The sequence below is a fragment of the Oryctolagus cuniculus genome, chromosome 6, assembly GCF_964237555.1.
Source record: "Oryctolagus cuniculus chromosome 6, mOryCun1.1, whole genome shotgun sequence".
Lineage (NCBI taxonomy): Eukaryota > Metazoa > Chordata > Mammalia > Lagomorpha > Leporidae > Oryctolagus > Oryctolagus cuniculus.
This window is the reverse complement of record NC_091437.1, coordinates 150,511,289-150,527,102: the sequence shown is the minus strand read 5'-3', so window position 1 is coordinate 150,527,102 and position 15,814 is coordinate 150,511,289. Positions and strand designations below refer to the sequence as shown.

The 15,814-nt window shown below is 50.3% G+C and overlaps 1 long non-coding RNA gene and 1 pseudogene across 1 annotated transcript in view; both read right to left on the bottom strand.

Moving 5' to 3' along the window:
• The window catches only part of LOC127490763 (uncharacterized), a 48,398-nt gene extending 34,498 nt beyond the window's left edge, over positions 1–13,900 (bottom strand). Inside the window, exon 1 of the long non-coding RNA XR_011389329.1 lies at positions 13,745–13,900. This is a non-coding gene — a long non-coding RNA (uncharacterized lncRNA). The remainder of the gene's footprint in view (positions 1–13,744) is intronic.
• A 1,626-nt stretch (positions 13,901–15,526) lies between these two features.
• Positions 15,527–15,814, bottom strand: LOC108176584 (cytochrome c oxidase subunit NDUFA4 pseudogene; annotated as a pseudogene).

The following is a 15,814-nucleotide window of genomic DNA, read 5'->3' as shown; positions in this document are numbered from 1 at the left end:
ATGAATTTTGTTTCCAATTAAAAATATGTAACAAGAATCTCTTGGTGTCTGTTTTACTTTCTATCTCCATTCTTAATGGCAGACTCGTATTTCACTATATAATAATGGCACTGTCAGAACTCTGCGGGAGACTGAAACATAACTCAAACCAGCTCAAACGCCAGTGCAGAAATATATTGACCTATGTAACTGGAGAGTCCAGAGACTGACGTAAGGCCTGGCTAGACCCAAGCATCAGACACCCCCAGAGAACCCAGTCCCCCACCCCTCCTCATTTCTCAGTGTCATCTGCTCTAGGTAGCCCCTCTTTCCTGCACACCTGCACCCTGCCAGTCGCCACATCCAGTGGAGAACCTCCCTGTCCTACTTGTTCCAACCAAAAATCCCCCAGAAGACTTCCATTTAGTTAGTTTGAATCAGGCACTACCATCAGGGTTTGGCATGTTCCAACAGGCTGGGCCAGGGTTCAAGTTCCACCTCTTGGGGCTGGGTTGGGGATTAGCTCTTTTCTGGTGCCAGGAACAGAGTTTCTCAAGTAACGCTGGAGTTGCAAGGGTGACCAAAAGTTAGTGTTTAGTAAATAACCATTCCCCTTTATGGAGGGTTCCAAAAAGGTCTAGCATCATGTTAGTTACTTTAGAGTATCTCATGATAATTCTCAAATACGCCTATAAGATAAAACTTAGCAAGGTTGAATAGTTTGCCCAAGGTCACAGAGCTAGTAGGTTGCAGGAATTGGGTGAAACTCCAGGTTATATGACTCCAGAGTCAGTATTTCAAGTGATGAATTTCTCTGGACAGACCATGGAAATTTTTTTTACCAATACCCATCTCTGGAAGCCATTGACTTCAATAGGTTAAGGATCCTGATGGAACTGAAGGATTGTTGACATCAGAGACCAGAGGGAATGAAAAGACAGGAAGCAGCGATTGGAAAGAGAGATGAACAAAATCAAGACTACAGATGGGGATGAAGATACTGAGAACGATAAAGTTTCATGTTCAACCCTGGTGGTGGGTTGGTGTAGGATCCTTGGAGAGGGGCCGGCTCCGTGGTGCAGTAGGTTAATCCTCTGCCTGGAGTGCTGGCAGCCCATATGGGCGCCAGTTTGAGTTCTGGCTGCCCCTCTTCCAATCCAGCTCTCTGCTGGGACCTGGGAAAGCTGTTGAAGATGGCCTAAGTGGTTAGGCCCCTGCACCCGCTTGGGAGACCGGGAAGAAGCACCCGGCTCCTGTTGTGGCCATGTGGGGAGTGAACCAACAGAAGGAAGATCTTTCCCTCTGTCTCTCCCTCTCACTGTCTGTAACTCCACCTCTCAAATAAATAAATTTTTTTAAAAAAAATCCTTGGAGAACAGGAACTCATGGATGTGAGAAGCCAGGGCATTGGAAGTTTTATTTCTGTGGACATCAAAATCACCAAGAATTAGTTCAGGAGTGGTGATAGAGAGAGTGACAGTGGGATAGGCACTAGCATCTTTGGGAGATGATGGGAAGTCACCCAGGGTCTGGGGAAGACTACAGAAGAGGTAGTGAGTGGTGGCACCAACTCTCACATTACCTTCAAGCTGGTGACCATGTTTGGGTTAGAACAACAGGTGAAAAGCACAGAGGAAGAGACTGTGTCCGTCTAAGGGAATTTGATGGTAGCACTCACTGGTATCCGGAGCCACCCTGGAAGTGACAGCTGGAGGGAAATCCAGGGAGGTGCAGAGCTGGCTGATGACATAGGGTTGGGACCTTCTGATGGGGATTGTGTCAGAGGTGGGGGCAAAGAGCTTTCCAGGTGAGTCCTCACGACTCCAAGACAGACAGTGACGCTATCTCTGAGTGTTGCCAGGGGAGGGAGAATGAGAGCTCTGGGCCCCGCGTTTCCAGTGCAGGTTCTGATTACTCTGGTTCACGAACTGCTAAGTCAATGGCCCATTCCAATTCTTTTCCCAGCAGTAATTTCTCTGAGCCTAACAACTCCTCACTTTATCAAGGCTGCATTAGACAATCTTGACCAAAAGTCAAGCCCTGAAATTAATCTGAGAGTCTGTGTAAGAAATAGAAGATGTAAACAATCAGGCTTGCACCTTCCAGAACTTCGTAGCTGTGAGGTACAATGTATATACTATAAAATTGATTCTTTTAAAGCATCTAACTCATTGAGGGTTAGTGTAGTTGCAAGGTGCTGCTACCATCACCACTATCTAATTCCAGAACACCTTCATAAGCCAACAAGTAACCCTATGTTCATCACCAGGTCGTCCCTGTCCTTTCTCCTCGTAGCTCCTTGCAGCTACTAATCTACCCTCCACCCCTGTGGATTTGCCTCTTCTGGACACTTTACAAAAGTGGAGTCATACAACATTTGTCCCCTTATGACCAGTTTCTTTTACTTACCATACATGCATCAGCGTTTCATTATTTTTTATGGCTGAATAATATTTCATCATAAGGACATATTACATTTTTGCTTATTCATTCATCATTAATGGATATTTTGGTTCCACTTTTTTTTAAAAAAAAGTATAGATTTTTATTTACTTATTTTGTTTGTTTGTTAGGCAAAGCAATAGAGAGAGAGTGAAAGAACTCTTATCTACTGGTTCATGTCCCCAGATGCCCATAAGAGGTAGGGCTAGGCCAAGCTGAATCCAGGAGTCAGGAACTCCCTTATCATGGGAGGTAGGGATACAAGGACTTGAACCATCACCTGCTGCCTCCCAGTGTGCACATTAAGCAGGAAGCCAGAATCTGGCGCACAGCTGGGACTCGAACTCAGGCACTCCAACAGGGGATGTAGGCGTCCCAGGCAGTGTCTGAAACGCTACACTAAACACCTGCCCTTGTTTCACTTGTTGACTGCGATGAATAAAGGTGCTTTGAAAATTCATATGCAAGTTTTTATGTGGCCATGCATTTTTAATTCTCTCTAGTGCATACCTACCCTTGAGAACTTGGTATTTAACTAGGGAGGAAGAATTCCAAGGAAGTAGACTGGGGTCTCATAAAAAACGTTGAGATCCCTCCATTCAAAAAATATCTTTCCAAAATAATATCTGTCCCATCTATTCACAGAAAATCTTAGCTTGAGTTGACCATTTGTCCACATAGAGTCCAGAGGGCAATGAGGCTGTTCTTTGTTTGGCTACTGAATTGTAATTTCTATACATGCAAAGTTACCTTGGATGGGCCTCTCCCATGCTCCACCACCACCCCAAATATAAATAGATATTGGATATAACAGAGAACAAAATAAATATGGTTCCTTCACTCAAAGTTTACGGTCTCGTTGAGAAGAGAGGGAGTAACCTAAAGCTTACTAGTAATGACGGCTCCTGGGTGGTTGATGGATTAGAAAGGAGAACTGGACAAACCAACCTGGCATTGCGGGGAAACCAGAGCCAGGGTATCCAGGTAGCTCTGAGCTGTCAACCTGCAGCTTCAAGGCAGGAAGAGGTGTTGGAGGGATTTAGTAACTGTCCATGTGAGAGTGGATGGAGGTCTGAACAACGGGGGAGGAGGCTGTGAAGACAGAACAGTGAAGATAATGTAGGGGACATGACTGAACAGCTGGACCGTGTGATGAGGGAGGATGAAGGAGAGGGAGGGCCAAGCATGCATGTGCTCCCCTCGGAGCCTATCGAAGGTCATCCATGCTTGGGTTTCACATTCAGGGCAGTTTAAAGCCATGCCAGCGGCAGCCAGGCACTGCAGAGGAAAAGTCCAGTAAGGGGAAGGCATTTGGCGCAATGATTAAGACTCTACTTGGGGCACCCACATCCCCTATCAGATTGCTTGGGTTCAAGTTTTAGCCTTGCTCTGATTCCAGCTTGCCACTAATGTACACCCTGGGAGGCAACAGGTGATGACCCACATACTTCAGTCCCTGTCACCCAGGCGGGAGACCTGGATTGAGTTCCCCAATTCCAGCTTCTGCCTGGTCCAGCCCCGTTCATCGCAGGCATTTGGGAGTGAACCAGCAGATGAAGTTTTCTCAATCTGTTTGTGTCTGTGTCTATGCATTTCAAATAAAATTTAACAAAATTTTTTTTGAATAATATAAGACATGGTTCTTGCATCCTAACGGCTCCCTAGATGTTAGGAAGTAACGCAGAAAAGTGAGTGCATGGGGCTGGCACTCTGGTGTAGCGGGGAAGCTGCCGCCTACGATGCAGGCAGCCCATATGGGCGCCAGCTCAAATCCCAGCTGTTCCACTTCAGATCCAGCTCCCTGCCAAGGCACCTGGGAAAGCAGAGAGGATGTCCCATCTCCTTGGGCCCCTGCACTCACATGGGAGAGCTGGAAGAAGCTCCAGGCTCACAGCTTCAGCCTGGCCCAGCCCCTACCACTGCAGATGAATGATCTCTCTCTGTACCTATCGTTCCCTCTCTGTAACACTGCCTTTCAAATAAATACAACCTTTTTTAAAAAAAGAAACGTGAGTGGATGAGAACTGTACTGTGTAAAGGCAGTTAAGTCAAATGCAACAAGTGAGATTGGAAGGAAAGGGTACTCCCATTTGGTTGGCTGCTGAAACCAGGAATTATACAAAAAAGACAGTAGAGATGAGTTTTAAAGAGTGGGGAGGATGCTTGCAGTTGGAAAGTTGATAAGGAGCATTTCAGTCAGAAAGGTACCATGAGCAACGTCACCCAAAACAGAAAACACACGGCTAGCTGGAGAGCACGGGGAGACTGGACTTAAGAAGCTGTAAAAGATACACCAGAGGCCAGTGCTGTGGTGTAGTGGGTAAAGCCACTGTCTGCAGTGCCGGCATCCCATATGAGCACCAGTTCGAGTCCCGGCTGCTCCTCCTCCAATCCAGCTCTCTGCTATGTCCTGGAAAAGCAGTGGAAGATGGCCCAAGTCCTTGGGCCCCTGCACCCACATGGAAGATCGAAGGAAGCTCCTAGCTCCTGGCTCCTGGCTCCTGGCTTCGGATCGGTGCAGCTTTGGCTGTTGTGGCCTCTCCTTCTCTCTGTGTGTAACTTGACTTTCAAATAAAATAAATAAATCTTTGAAAAATAATTGGGTGCCCCAGATCAAGAAACACTCCCACCCACTGGCCACTACACAGCAGGCTCAATGCTGGGGGCTCACAGAATCTCCTTTGCCGGCACCTGAGTCGCCTGGGTCAGCGACGTCAGTGATAGCCAGGGGCTGGCTCCATCTTCCCCAGTATCTACCATGCTCCCCGGCTTCTTCCTGTGGCCGCCAGCTCATTCCATCCCCCTCTTTCTATTTAGGTTCCACCTAAGGAAAAGGCTTTGGGAGTTGATACATTTCGGGGCATTGCTTACAAGAAACTTTGTGTTACATCAGCCCCAGATTGGAAAGATAATTTAGTCTACTACATGGTCAGAGCTGGCCAAAGGGGTCACTACATCTGTGCTTGAACACTTGGAATGATAAAGAGCCACCACCCTTCGAAGGAGAGTATTCTTTCAAACACCTCCCCACACAGGCCTGTGTATCAGCAGGTGCAAGCCTTGCCACTTGAAGTCCTGTCTTCCTAAAACTTCACCTCCTCTACCCTGGCCCAGTCTAGGCGCCCTTCGGCCTTCCTCCCTACTCAGTGCAACTTTATTCAATCCCATGTCTATGCAGCAGTGTATCTTGAACATCTACTACAGGCAAAGACATTTTTCTGGATTTCAGATACAAAGATGAATAGGATCGTTTTGCCCTTAAGGTAAAGATCCCAGGTGTTGAAGTTAGACTGAGCTGGGAGTGGGCCCTGCTTACAAAATGTGTGAACCTGCATCAGTCACTGGACTCCTCTGAGGCCCAGTTTCATCAACTGTAAAATGAGCTGACCAGGGACTGGCGCTGTGGCACAGCAGGTTAAGCCATGGCCTATAGTATTGGCATCCCATATGGCTGCTGGTTCAAGTCCCGGCTGTTCCACTTCTGATCCAACTCCCTGCTAATGGCCTGGGAAAGCAAAGGAACATGGGCCAAGTTCCTGGCCCCTGCACCCATGTGGAAGACCCGGAAGAAGCTCCTAGCTCATGACTTTAGCCTGGCCAAGCCCAGGGTTATGGCCATTTGGGGAGTGAACCAGCAGATGGAGTATTTCTCTCTCTCTCTCTCTCCCTTCCTCCCTCCCTCCTTCTCCCTTTAACTCTCCCTCTCCCTCTCTTTCTCTCTTTCCTTTCTCTCTCTGTAACTTTCAAATAAATAAATATTTTTTTAAAAAACAATGATCAGTAACATCGACCGCAATGTAGCGATGTTTACATGAAATAAGGAACATGAAGTTCCCATCAGAGTACCTGACACGTTGCAAGTGATAATTAATAGATATCAGGCCATTTCAATGCACTGTCGACCAAGTTAACTCGAGTACATGTTAGGTCCTGATTCATGCATCACTCGCTTAGGAAATCCACGCCCCAGACTAATTACATAACCTTACAGGGCTGCCTGCCCTCCTTGAGAGGCTGACAACACTTCATCCTCATTCTCACGATTATTAGCTTGTGTCTGTCCCATACCCTCTCCCACTGCCCATTCCAATCAGACTGTAAGTTTTGTGAAGATGAGATCTGGTATATTTTTACTGACCATTCGATCCTTTGGAATTCAAACAATTTCTAGAACCAAGTGGGCACTCAGGAAGTATTTGGAGGAATAAAGAAATGAATGAACAAAGGGCTGGCACTGTGGCATGGTAGGTTAAGCCTCGGCCTACAAGCACCAGCATCCCATATGGGCACTGGTTCAAGTCCTGGCTGCTCCACTTCTAGTTCAACTCCCTGCTAATGGCCTGGGAAAGCAGTGGAAGATGGTCCAAGTGCTTGGGCCCCTGCACCCACGTGGGAGACCTGGAAGAAGCTCCTGGCTCCTGTCTTTGGATCAGCCCCGCTCTGGCCATTGTGGCCATTTGGGGAGTGAACCAGTGGATGGAAGGCCTCCCTCTCTCTGTAACTCTGCTTCTCAAATAAATAACTCTTTAAAAAAATGAATGAACAAATAAATGATGTATAATATAAACATATTGTAACAATTTTGAAGTATCATTTGGGGTAAAAAGTCAAACCTGTTCATCTCTGAGAAACCACTTGGTAACTATTAAGGATCTAGATGGGAAATAATTTTAATCTGGCCTCTAAGAGAGAAAGCGTGAAGCACTATGGATAAAAAGAGATTTAGAGCTCACTGCAGTAGCAGCTTTAAGGAAAGATAACAATGGCTAACATTTGTGTGGCACCTACATTACGCTAGGTGTTGTTGTAAAAACTATGCAGAACATGCTAACTCGTGTTCTCTTTAAATATTTATTTGAGATAGACAGAGGGCAAACTCCTACCTACTAGTTCATGCTCCAAATGCCTAGAGCGGCTGGGACTGGACCAGGCCAAAGCCAGGAAAGCTATCCAGGCCTCCCACCTGGGCCATGCATCCAATTAGTTGAACCATCACCACTGTCTCTCAGGGTCTGCATTGGCAGGAAGCTGGAGTCAGGAGCCAGAGTCGGGTAGCGAAGGTAGCGTGACCATCCTGACATCTTAACTTCTAGGCCAAACACTCACCCCCATTTCAGCTTTATCTAGCACAGTGTGGTGGGAGCCACCTATTGTAGGTTACTGAGCAGATGCCACTCATTTTGGTGTCCCATTGCCAGTACTTGGGTCTCCTCCTCCACGACCTTCTACATTCTGGAATTCTGCCTCCCTGGGTCCGTGCCCTGGCTGCCAGCCTGCCGTATTTCTGACCATCAGCGACCACTGCCTCCACTCCTACTTCCAGACCCTCGATGGGGTGTGATTTCCAACACTCATGAGGGCATTAGTGCTCAAGCCGTTGAGCCTGGACCACTTCTGTCCTCTGTTACACACCAAGGGGAACACAACAACACCCTCTTTTCACTCAGTGGCCCTTTTCCAACATGCACAAGGTTGTCTGAAGCCTTCACGTGTCACGCTTTGCAGAGACTGCTGGAATCAGCTGGTGTCATCAAGGTCATTTAAGGTAACCCCCCTGGAATTCAGCAATGCTCTGGAGCGCGTCCCGACAGAGTGGTTTTCCAGCTCCTATTTGAGTCCTCCACTGATGGGTAATTCATCAGCCCCAGGATAATACTTTCCATTATTGCCTGTTGGAAAGATTTTTTTTTCTTTACCAAAATTGAAACTTTACTCCCTGTAATTTCTTCTCATTGGCCGTGTTCTATCAAGCTGTGGAAAGACAGTGGGAGCTCTCTGTCCCAGCAAGAACGAATATTTTATCACTGAAGTTGTTTAGAATTGCCAAAGTGCAGCACTAATAAAAGAATATCAGCGGCCGGCGCTGAGGCTCACTAGGCTAATCCTCCGCCTGTGGCGCCAGCACACCGGATTCTAGTCCCGGTCGGGGCGCCAGATTCTGTCCCGGTTGCCCCCCTTCCAGGCCAGCTCTCTGCTGTGCCCAGGGAGTGCAGTGGAGGATGGCCCAAGTGCTTGGGCCCTGCACCCCATGGGAGACCAGGAAAAGCACCTGGCTCCTGCCATCGGATCAGTGTGGTGCGCCGGCCACAGCGCGCCGGCCGCAGCGGCCATTGGAGGGTGAACCAACAGCAAAGGAAGACCTTTCTCTCTCTCTCTCACTGTCCACTCTGCCTGTCAAAAAAAAAAAAAAAATCAGCTTTGTGTGTGTTTGTGAATGCTATCATCGTTTTTTAAATTCTCCAGACAACGCACCCATGAAGGCCTCTCTGCACAGCTCAGGGGTCCTGGTCCTACCTGCTAAGGCCACCGCGTAACGCTGCTCCTCCTTCCTGTGACAGCTCTTTGTACAGCAGGTGAGACTCCCCCTACATCTTTTGCCTGGCTCTCCCTAGCGTGCCCGCACCAGCCTTCAGCCAGCCCTGAAGAAATGCGCTCCGATTGGCTTGCAAGTCCTCCAGGGGCTTTGGGCTCACAGAGAAGAGAAAGGAGAAGGGGGCTGCGGCAGTGGGGGGTGGGGAGTGTGGTGAGGGTGCAGACAAGGGATGCCAGGAGAATGTCGGCTGATCCAACCTCAGAGGGCTGCAGGGGGCTTCTCGGAGAACAAGACCCCTGATCAGAGTCCGGAAAGATGGGAAAAAGTTCACAAAGGAAAGCCAAGCGATGGAGGAAACAGCCCCAGCTGCAGAGGGCAAGAGGGTGGGGCTTGTCCAAGGCAGGCTCTGGGTCGGACCACCCAGCTTGAGAGCCCCGCCCTGCCACGCCCCACCCCTGGGTGCCTTTGAGAAGAAGCCCAGCCTCTCCAAGCCTCCATTTCCTCCCCTGCAGGAGAACAGGATGGTTGAAAGAATGAAACGTGAGGATGGTAGGTGTGCAATGCTTAGCCCAGGGGCTGAGCACAGGCTGCGTCCTCAACGGAACAGCAGATACCGCGGTCACTGCTGGGAAAAGCAGGGGGGCATTGAGAGCTGAAGAGACAGGTGGGGTGAGGGGCACAGCAGGGGAGAGGGCACAGAAGGTGGAGAGGTGGTTAGGGGTGCTAAGGTGACATCTTCCACAGCTTCGGAAGCTGTGGTGGTCCCACACACCCACTCAGAAGGGCCAGAGGGCGTGGGTGCCACTTAAATGCCCAGTCTCCTGTAACGTGCCAACCGGGCCAAGTGCTGGAGGCTGGGGACCCACAGCTTCCTGGCACGTTGCTGGTGGGAGGCAGAATAGATAAAACCACAGAGAAAAACAGTCTGGCGTTATCTTGTGAAATTACAAGACACACTCCTACCACAACTCCCACTCCTGGACGATGGCCAAGGGTAACTCACTCACTCATTCATCCATTTAACAAACTTATCTTCAGCGCCTACAAGGATGCTATGCCAGGTCTGGGGGAAGAGAAAGAAGGCGCAGAGACCCTGTCATACAGGGGTTCAAATCCCCAGCAGGGGAGATCAACAGGCAAATACCACGGGGTGAGGGCCTGTCACGAAGCCTATGTTTAGGTGAAACGGTAGGCACAAAGGAGACGGGCCACTGGTGCAGGACACTAAAATCAGAGCTCAGTAACACTAAGATCAGTGTTTAGTAGGCTCCTTGCTTGGGAGCTGGGTGAACTCGGGCAAGCGGCTTCATCTCTCTGGGACTCAAGCTTCTCTATTTATTTATGTATTTTACCTTTTTATTTATTTCTAGTTGAAAGAGCAGAGAGACAGACAGGGAGTGACCAAGCTAGCCCTCCCATCGCTGGTTCAACCTCCCTCCCCAAATGCCAGCAACCGAAGCTAGGAACCCGGAACTCAATCCACGTCTCCCACGTGGGTGACAGGGACCAAACCACTGGAGCCATCACCTGTTGCCTCCCAACGCGTGCTTCAGCAGGAAAAGAGAAGCCAGACAGAGCCAGGACTGGCTGCCAGGTCCTGCCATCCTGTACACATCTGTTCCTCTCCTCCTTTTAAAAAGGAGGCAGAGATCAAATCGGGCCTGGGCTGCATGGGAAACTGGAAAGCAACGTGCCCACGCAGAGTGTTCTTACACTGATCATGTGGGGCTCCAGCAGGAAGTGAGTGACCTTGGAGCTGCAGGAACTGACAGGAGGGCAGGCTGGGGACCCAACCAGCACCAGGGCGGCAGGGGTGGGGGTGGGGGACAGCAGGAGCTGAGCAGTTTATAAACCTAAGGATGGAGGCAATCAATAGGGGGCGGGAGGCATGTGAGCCCTGAGGATGCTTTATGCTCTCAGAGCACCCTGTCCTGAACACTTGCCGCCATGAGTTAATCTGCTGTCCCCTTACAACAGTGCTAAGTAGAGCAACCATTACCCCGTAGGCAGGTAGAGAAGTGGAGGCACAGAAGGACTGAGCACTCAGCCAAGGCCACATGTCTGAACTTGAAGCACTAGCTCCCGAGCCTGGGCTCTTAAGGGGCCCTGCCCTGTGATGCTTCAGGGGTGGAAACCCGAGGGGAGAAAGCCAGTGGGTGGTGGCTGATCTGGAGTGGGAGGCCCTGAGGGTGAGGAAGAGAGTAACACCTAGAACAGGGGCAGAGGTCTTTAAGCTCGGCTTCACCTGGATCCAAATTCTCAAGGTCAAATCCAAGGGTTAGACGTCCCCAAGATTCTTAATGCAGGCCAGGCCCTATGCTAAACATTTCGTTCAGATCATCTTGTTTACCCTGCACCACCAGGCTGTGGAAGGGAGTGTCCCCGCTCTGCAATGAGAATTTGTCAGCAAGATTAAATCAGCTGCCCTTGGTTGCAGAGGTAGGAACTTAACACAAACGTCCTCGCTTCTGATGAAGCCTGTCCCGGGTCCCCTTGGCTCTCTTATGCTATTTCTGAGCCCCTATTTCCCATGTACACCCTCTCTGACTACCAATAGCGCATGCACCAGTAGGAGGCGCTGTCCCTGGGCCTGCCCAGGGGCGATTGGAGCTGCTGAGCCCACAGAGAGCAGGAAGGGTTCTGAGTTTAGCTCCTGCAGCAGCCCTTAGTGGTAGGAGTGTGACAGCCCCGCCTCTCCTGATGGGGCAGACTCCAAGGCCGGAACCCCCACCCCAGACCCTCTACAGGGGCAGCTTGAGGCTGGAATTTACAGATATCACTCAGCCCATGTCAAGAGAACTTCATGTAGTTCAAGGTCATCCGGCTCCCTTGTTTAGCTTCCTCCTCTTCTCTGTCCCATTTCTCCCAACCCAGTTCTCACCTCTCCTGGGAACATATCCCCAGCGTGTCACTTCTCGAGAATCCTATGCCCAAAGTCTCCTTTGGGACCCCAACACAGGCCACCTTGTCACCTCTTCACCACCACCCTGCCTCCCTGGACACTGTTCCTCATTCGCCCAGGGAGCAGAAGTTCATTTCCACCCCATCCCCTCTCTTGCTGCCTGGAGGCACCACAGGGCTTCCCTTCTACAAATTCCTGGGGTCCTGTTCCCGGCCAGAACCCAATCTCCAAGGCAGGTGGAGGCTGAGCAGGCTCAGGCCACACTTTACTGTGCCCAAACTCGAGCAAGCCTGGACATGGCCCGCCTCCCAGGGCGTGGGATCACGGCTTGTGAAGTCAGAGGTGGTTTGCAGGGCCCTGTTCAGGCTTGTGGGTGATGCTGAGCCAGCAACACAAGGGATCAGCCTGGCCGCGTCTGGGGCGAGAAAACCAGACAGACCATCCCCAGGGAAGCGCGCCAAGTCCAGAAATCAAGGCCCTGTGCAGAAGAACAGGTCTGGGGCCAGCAAGTTTGCTGAGGCCTGAGGAAGGTGGGGTTGGGCACAGCAGGCCCTGAGGCGACTCTCTCCCACTGTTGTGAAGTGGGGGAGTGGATTAATGATTTTTTTTTTCCAGGCACTTGCCTTGCACCTAGAGAAACATTCTATGCACAGGCACAGCACATATAAGGTGTGCAAAGTGATAGTTTTATTTAAAAGGTGCGAGAGTAGGGACCGGCACTGTGGCATAGGGGGCTAAGTCTCCACCTGCGGCGCCGGATCCCATATGGACTCTAGTTCAAGTCCCGGCTGCTCCACTTCTGATCCAGCTCCCTGCTAATCCAGGGAAAGCAGTAGAAGATGGTCCAGTGCTTGGGCCCCTGCACTCTTGTGGGAGACCCAGGAGAAGCTCCTGGCTCCTGGCTTTGATCAGTCCAGCTCTGGCCATTTCAAATATTTAGGGAGTGAACCAGCACATGGAAGACCTGTCTCCCTCTCTCTCTAACTCTGCCTCTCGAATTAATTAATTAATTAATTTTAAAAAAGACAATTGCCCAAATTTATTTAAAAAGCAAAGGAGAGGGGCTAGTGCCATGGCTCACTTGGTTAATCCTCCGCCTGCAGCGTTGGCATCCCATATGGGCACCGGATTCTAGCCCCAGCTGCTCCTCTTCCAGTCCAGCTCTCTGCTGTGGCCCGGGAGTGCAGTGGAGGATGGCCCAAGTGCTTGGGCCCTGCACCCACATGGGAGACCAGGAAGAAGCACCTGGCTCCTGGCTTCAGATCAGCGCAGTGCCAGCTGTAGCAGTCATTTGGGGAGTGAACCAACAGAAGGAAGACCTTTTTCTCTGTCTCTCTATCTGTAACTCTACCTGTAAAAAAAAAAAAAAAAAAAAAAAAAAACAGAAATACCCGTCATGAGTGGTGGTGTGTCCTGAAGAAGGGGGTGGGGGAGAATGCGCATATGGGGGTGGGAGGTTCCTGGCTAGCTGTGGGATCCCCAGGAACTCGGAGGGGTCTGAAAAGGTGGAGGGTGGAGAGTTTGGCAGTAACACAGAAGAGGCATCCTTAGGAGGTGGGGGCCTGATCTTGGCCAGCAAGACATAGGCTCTGGAGCAGGCAGAGAGGAAAGTAGGAGAGAAGGGAGTAGGACGGGAGCGGAGGTTTCAGAAAGCCTGGACATAGGGACCTCTGACCATTTTCTCTCCCTGCGGCAGAAATTCTCACGGTAATTAGGCCATGCCTGGGTGGAGTAGATTAGGCCTTTACTCCGTAGGTCCTGGGCCAGTCCCAGTTTCTTCAAGTTCTTTAGGAGGCAGGCCAGGGGGCATGTTGAGTCCCACCCTCGGGATTGGCCAGATCCCATGGTCTCCCCGGCAGCCCGGATCTACTGAAATTCGGTCAAGGCATCCCCTGCCCCGGACTTCAGCAGACGGATTAGAGGTCAGTCCTCTATGGGGCCAGGCCAGCAATGGGACGTCTCCACAGCCACGGGGAAGCTAAACAGCGGAGAACAGAGCCCACGTGTGCACAATTTGGAGGTCTCGGTCCAGACACAGAGCTAGCTGGAGATCCCAGAGACTGGGCCAACCCAGAGGAGGGAGGGAGAGCAAGGGAAGAGTTACTTACAGTTGGTTGAGCATGGTCAGTAGTCAGCCTGGGGCACCAGACAGGTTCAAGGAGCGAGGGGGCCTTGAACCCAGAAAGGGGAGGCACGCACCCTCAGCTCCCGGGTTTCGGCGCCATCTGCAAGGTGTCCGGCGCATAACAAATCTTCCCAGGCAGACAAATCAGTTAATTCACAGGCTTTTATTGGGATTCCGCTCCTGGGCGAGGTTCCCCGGTCCCAACAGAGAAACGGGGGGGGGGGGGGGGGGGGGGGGGGGAGCAGGGAAGTTGCGCGTCAGAGATTAGGAGGGCTCCTTTTATAGATTCAGGGCGTGGGGGGTTAAAGGTTGAGGCGGGTCTGATCCTCATTAGGCACCCATGGGGACCTTGACAAGGACTCTCCATTCCCGGAAGTATAAGCCTTCCCTCCTTGCAGATCCCAAAGCTACCACCATGGTCGTGTTGTTTTATCTCTGAAACTCCAGGACCTACACAAGTGTGCAGGGCATGCTGGGAGCTCAGCAAATGTTTGTTGAATGAGCACCCACCTTAGAGGGGTGTTAGAGGCTTAAATGGAATAACATGTGGAAGCAACTGTAGATTGCTGCTATGCTTACTTTCTTTATGAGCTTTATATAAACTGACATATGCATCGATAATATAATAGTAATATTTGTCAAAGTTCAGGCAAACAGATTTCTTCATAGTTAAAAGTTGGGAAAATAATCAGAATCTACACGCAGACATACAACTGTATAACTGTATACACTGTATCAGTAAGACAGGAAATTATTGAAATTCTGGGTTGAGGGTGACAGTTCCCTAAGCTATTTGTTCAGAAAGGAAGAGGGGTGCTGGCCTGGGGGAGAGGTAGGACCACCTTTGCCCCATCAATTAATCTAAGAAATCAGGTGACAGCAAGTGGTAACAGGCTACACCGAGTCCTCCCCTCTGGAGTAGGGAGGTGTCTGAGAGGCAACAGCTGCTAAAAACAGGGGTGGAGCCCACACTCACTGCCACAGCCTTGTCAAACAGAGCCGCCCGATAGCGCCGCCACCTAGCCTCGCGTCAGCACCACAGGCAACACTCAAGGGCAGCTGGATCCCAGTGCACAGGGATGCTCGACCCAGCTGTCCCCACCCTGCTGACAGGCTTGCTCTGCTCGGCTTGCAACCGATGGAGCACAGCTAGAGACGGGCCCCTCCCTCCCGGCCTCTCTTCCTGCTTGCCTGCCTTGCTTTTCACCCAGTAGGAAAGGAAGGAAGGAAGGTAAAATAGGTAAGACGTTCTCAAGGTTACAAAACACAACTATACAAAGAAAAAGTGCAAAGTCTCTGCCCCTTGACTAGCTCCACCTGCATCTATGGGGGGGGGCTCCCCAAAAAGCTCATGGACAACGCATATTATGAAACAACCATGCATGGATTTTAAAAATCTTCCGCATCAAAATAAACTCACTTTTGATTCCATTTTTCATGAACGTTTTCAAGTGTACTTTTATAAGCATATTTACCTGTTACTAGAATGTTATTACACCCCCCCCTTACACACACACACACACACACACACTCCTGTTTATACAGGGAATACATTGGCTTGGTGATACACAGCATTCTGCTCCCAGATTTTCTCATGGACAAAGCATCTTCATGTTTTTGGCATGTCAGACCATGAAGCACTTTCTCATTTTTTTCTTCTTTTTGGTTTTTGCATATTTTTTTAAATCAGTGTGATACACTCCAATACAGCAACAGGGCTGCTTGCCTTTAGAGGCGAGATGTTTCCTGGCTAAGTGGGAAATCGTGTGAACAGCTTCTGGGAGACCTTCCTTCTAAGCAGCGGTGCAGCGGAGCGTTTCATTAGAAGTCTGGGCCTTCTTTCTTCAGTCTGCTCTAATTCACAGTCACCGAGCTCCGTGGGCCCTAGTGGATTCCAGGGCTCCAGGTTATTCTTCCTGTCCCAGCTGACATCTGGGTTGAACAATGCCAGGCACGTGACATCCAGTGCTGCTCCAGGACCTCCTGCTCCATGAATGAAGAGAGGGGTCAGGCTGGGATGCTTCCTGGCCCGACCGATGACCTGGTGGGGCAT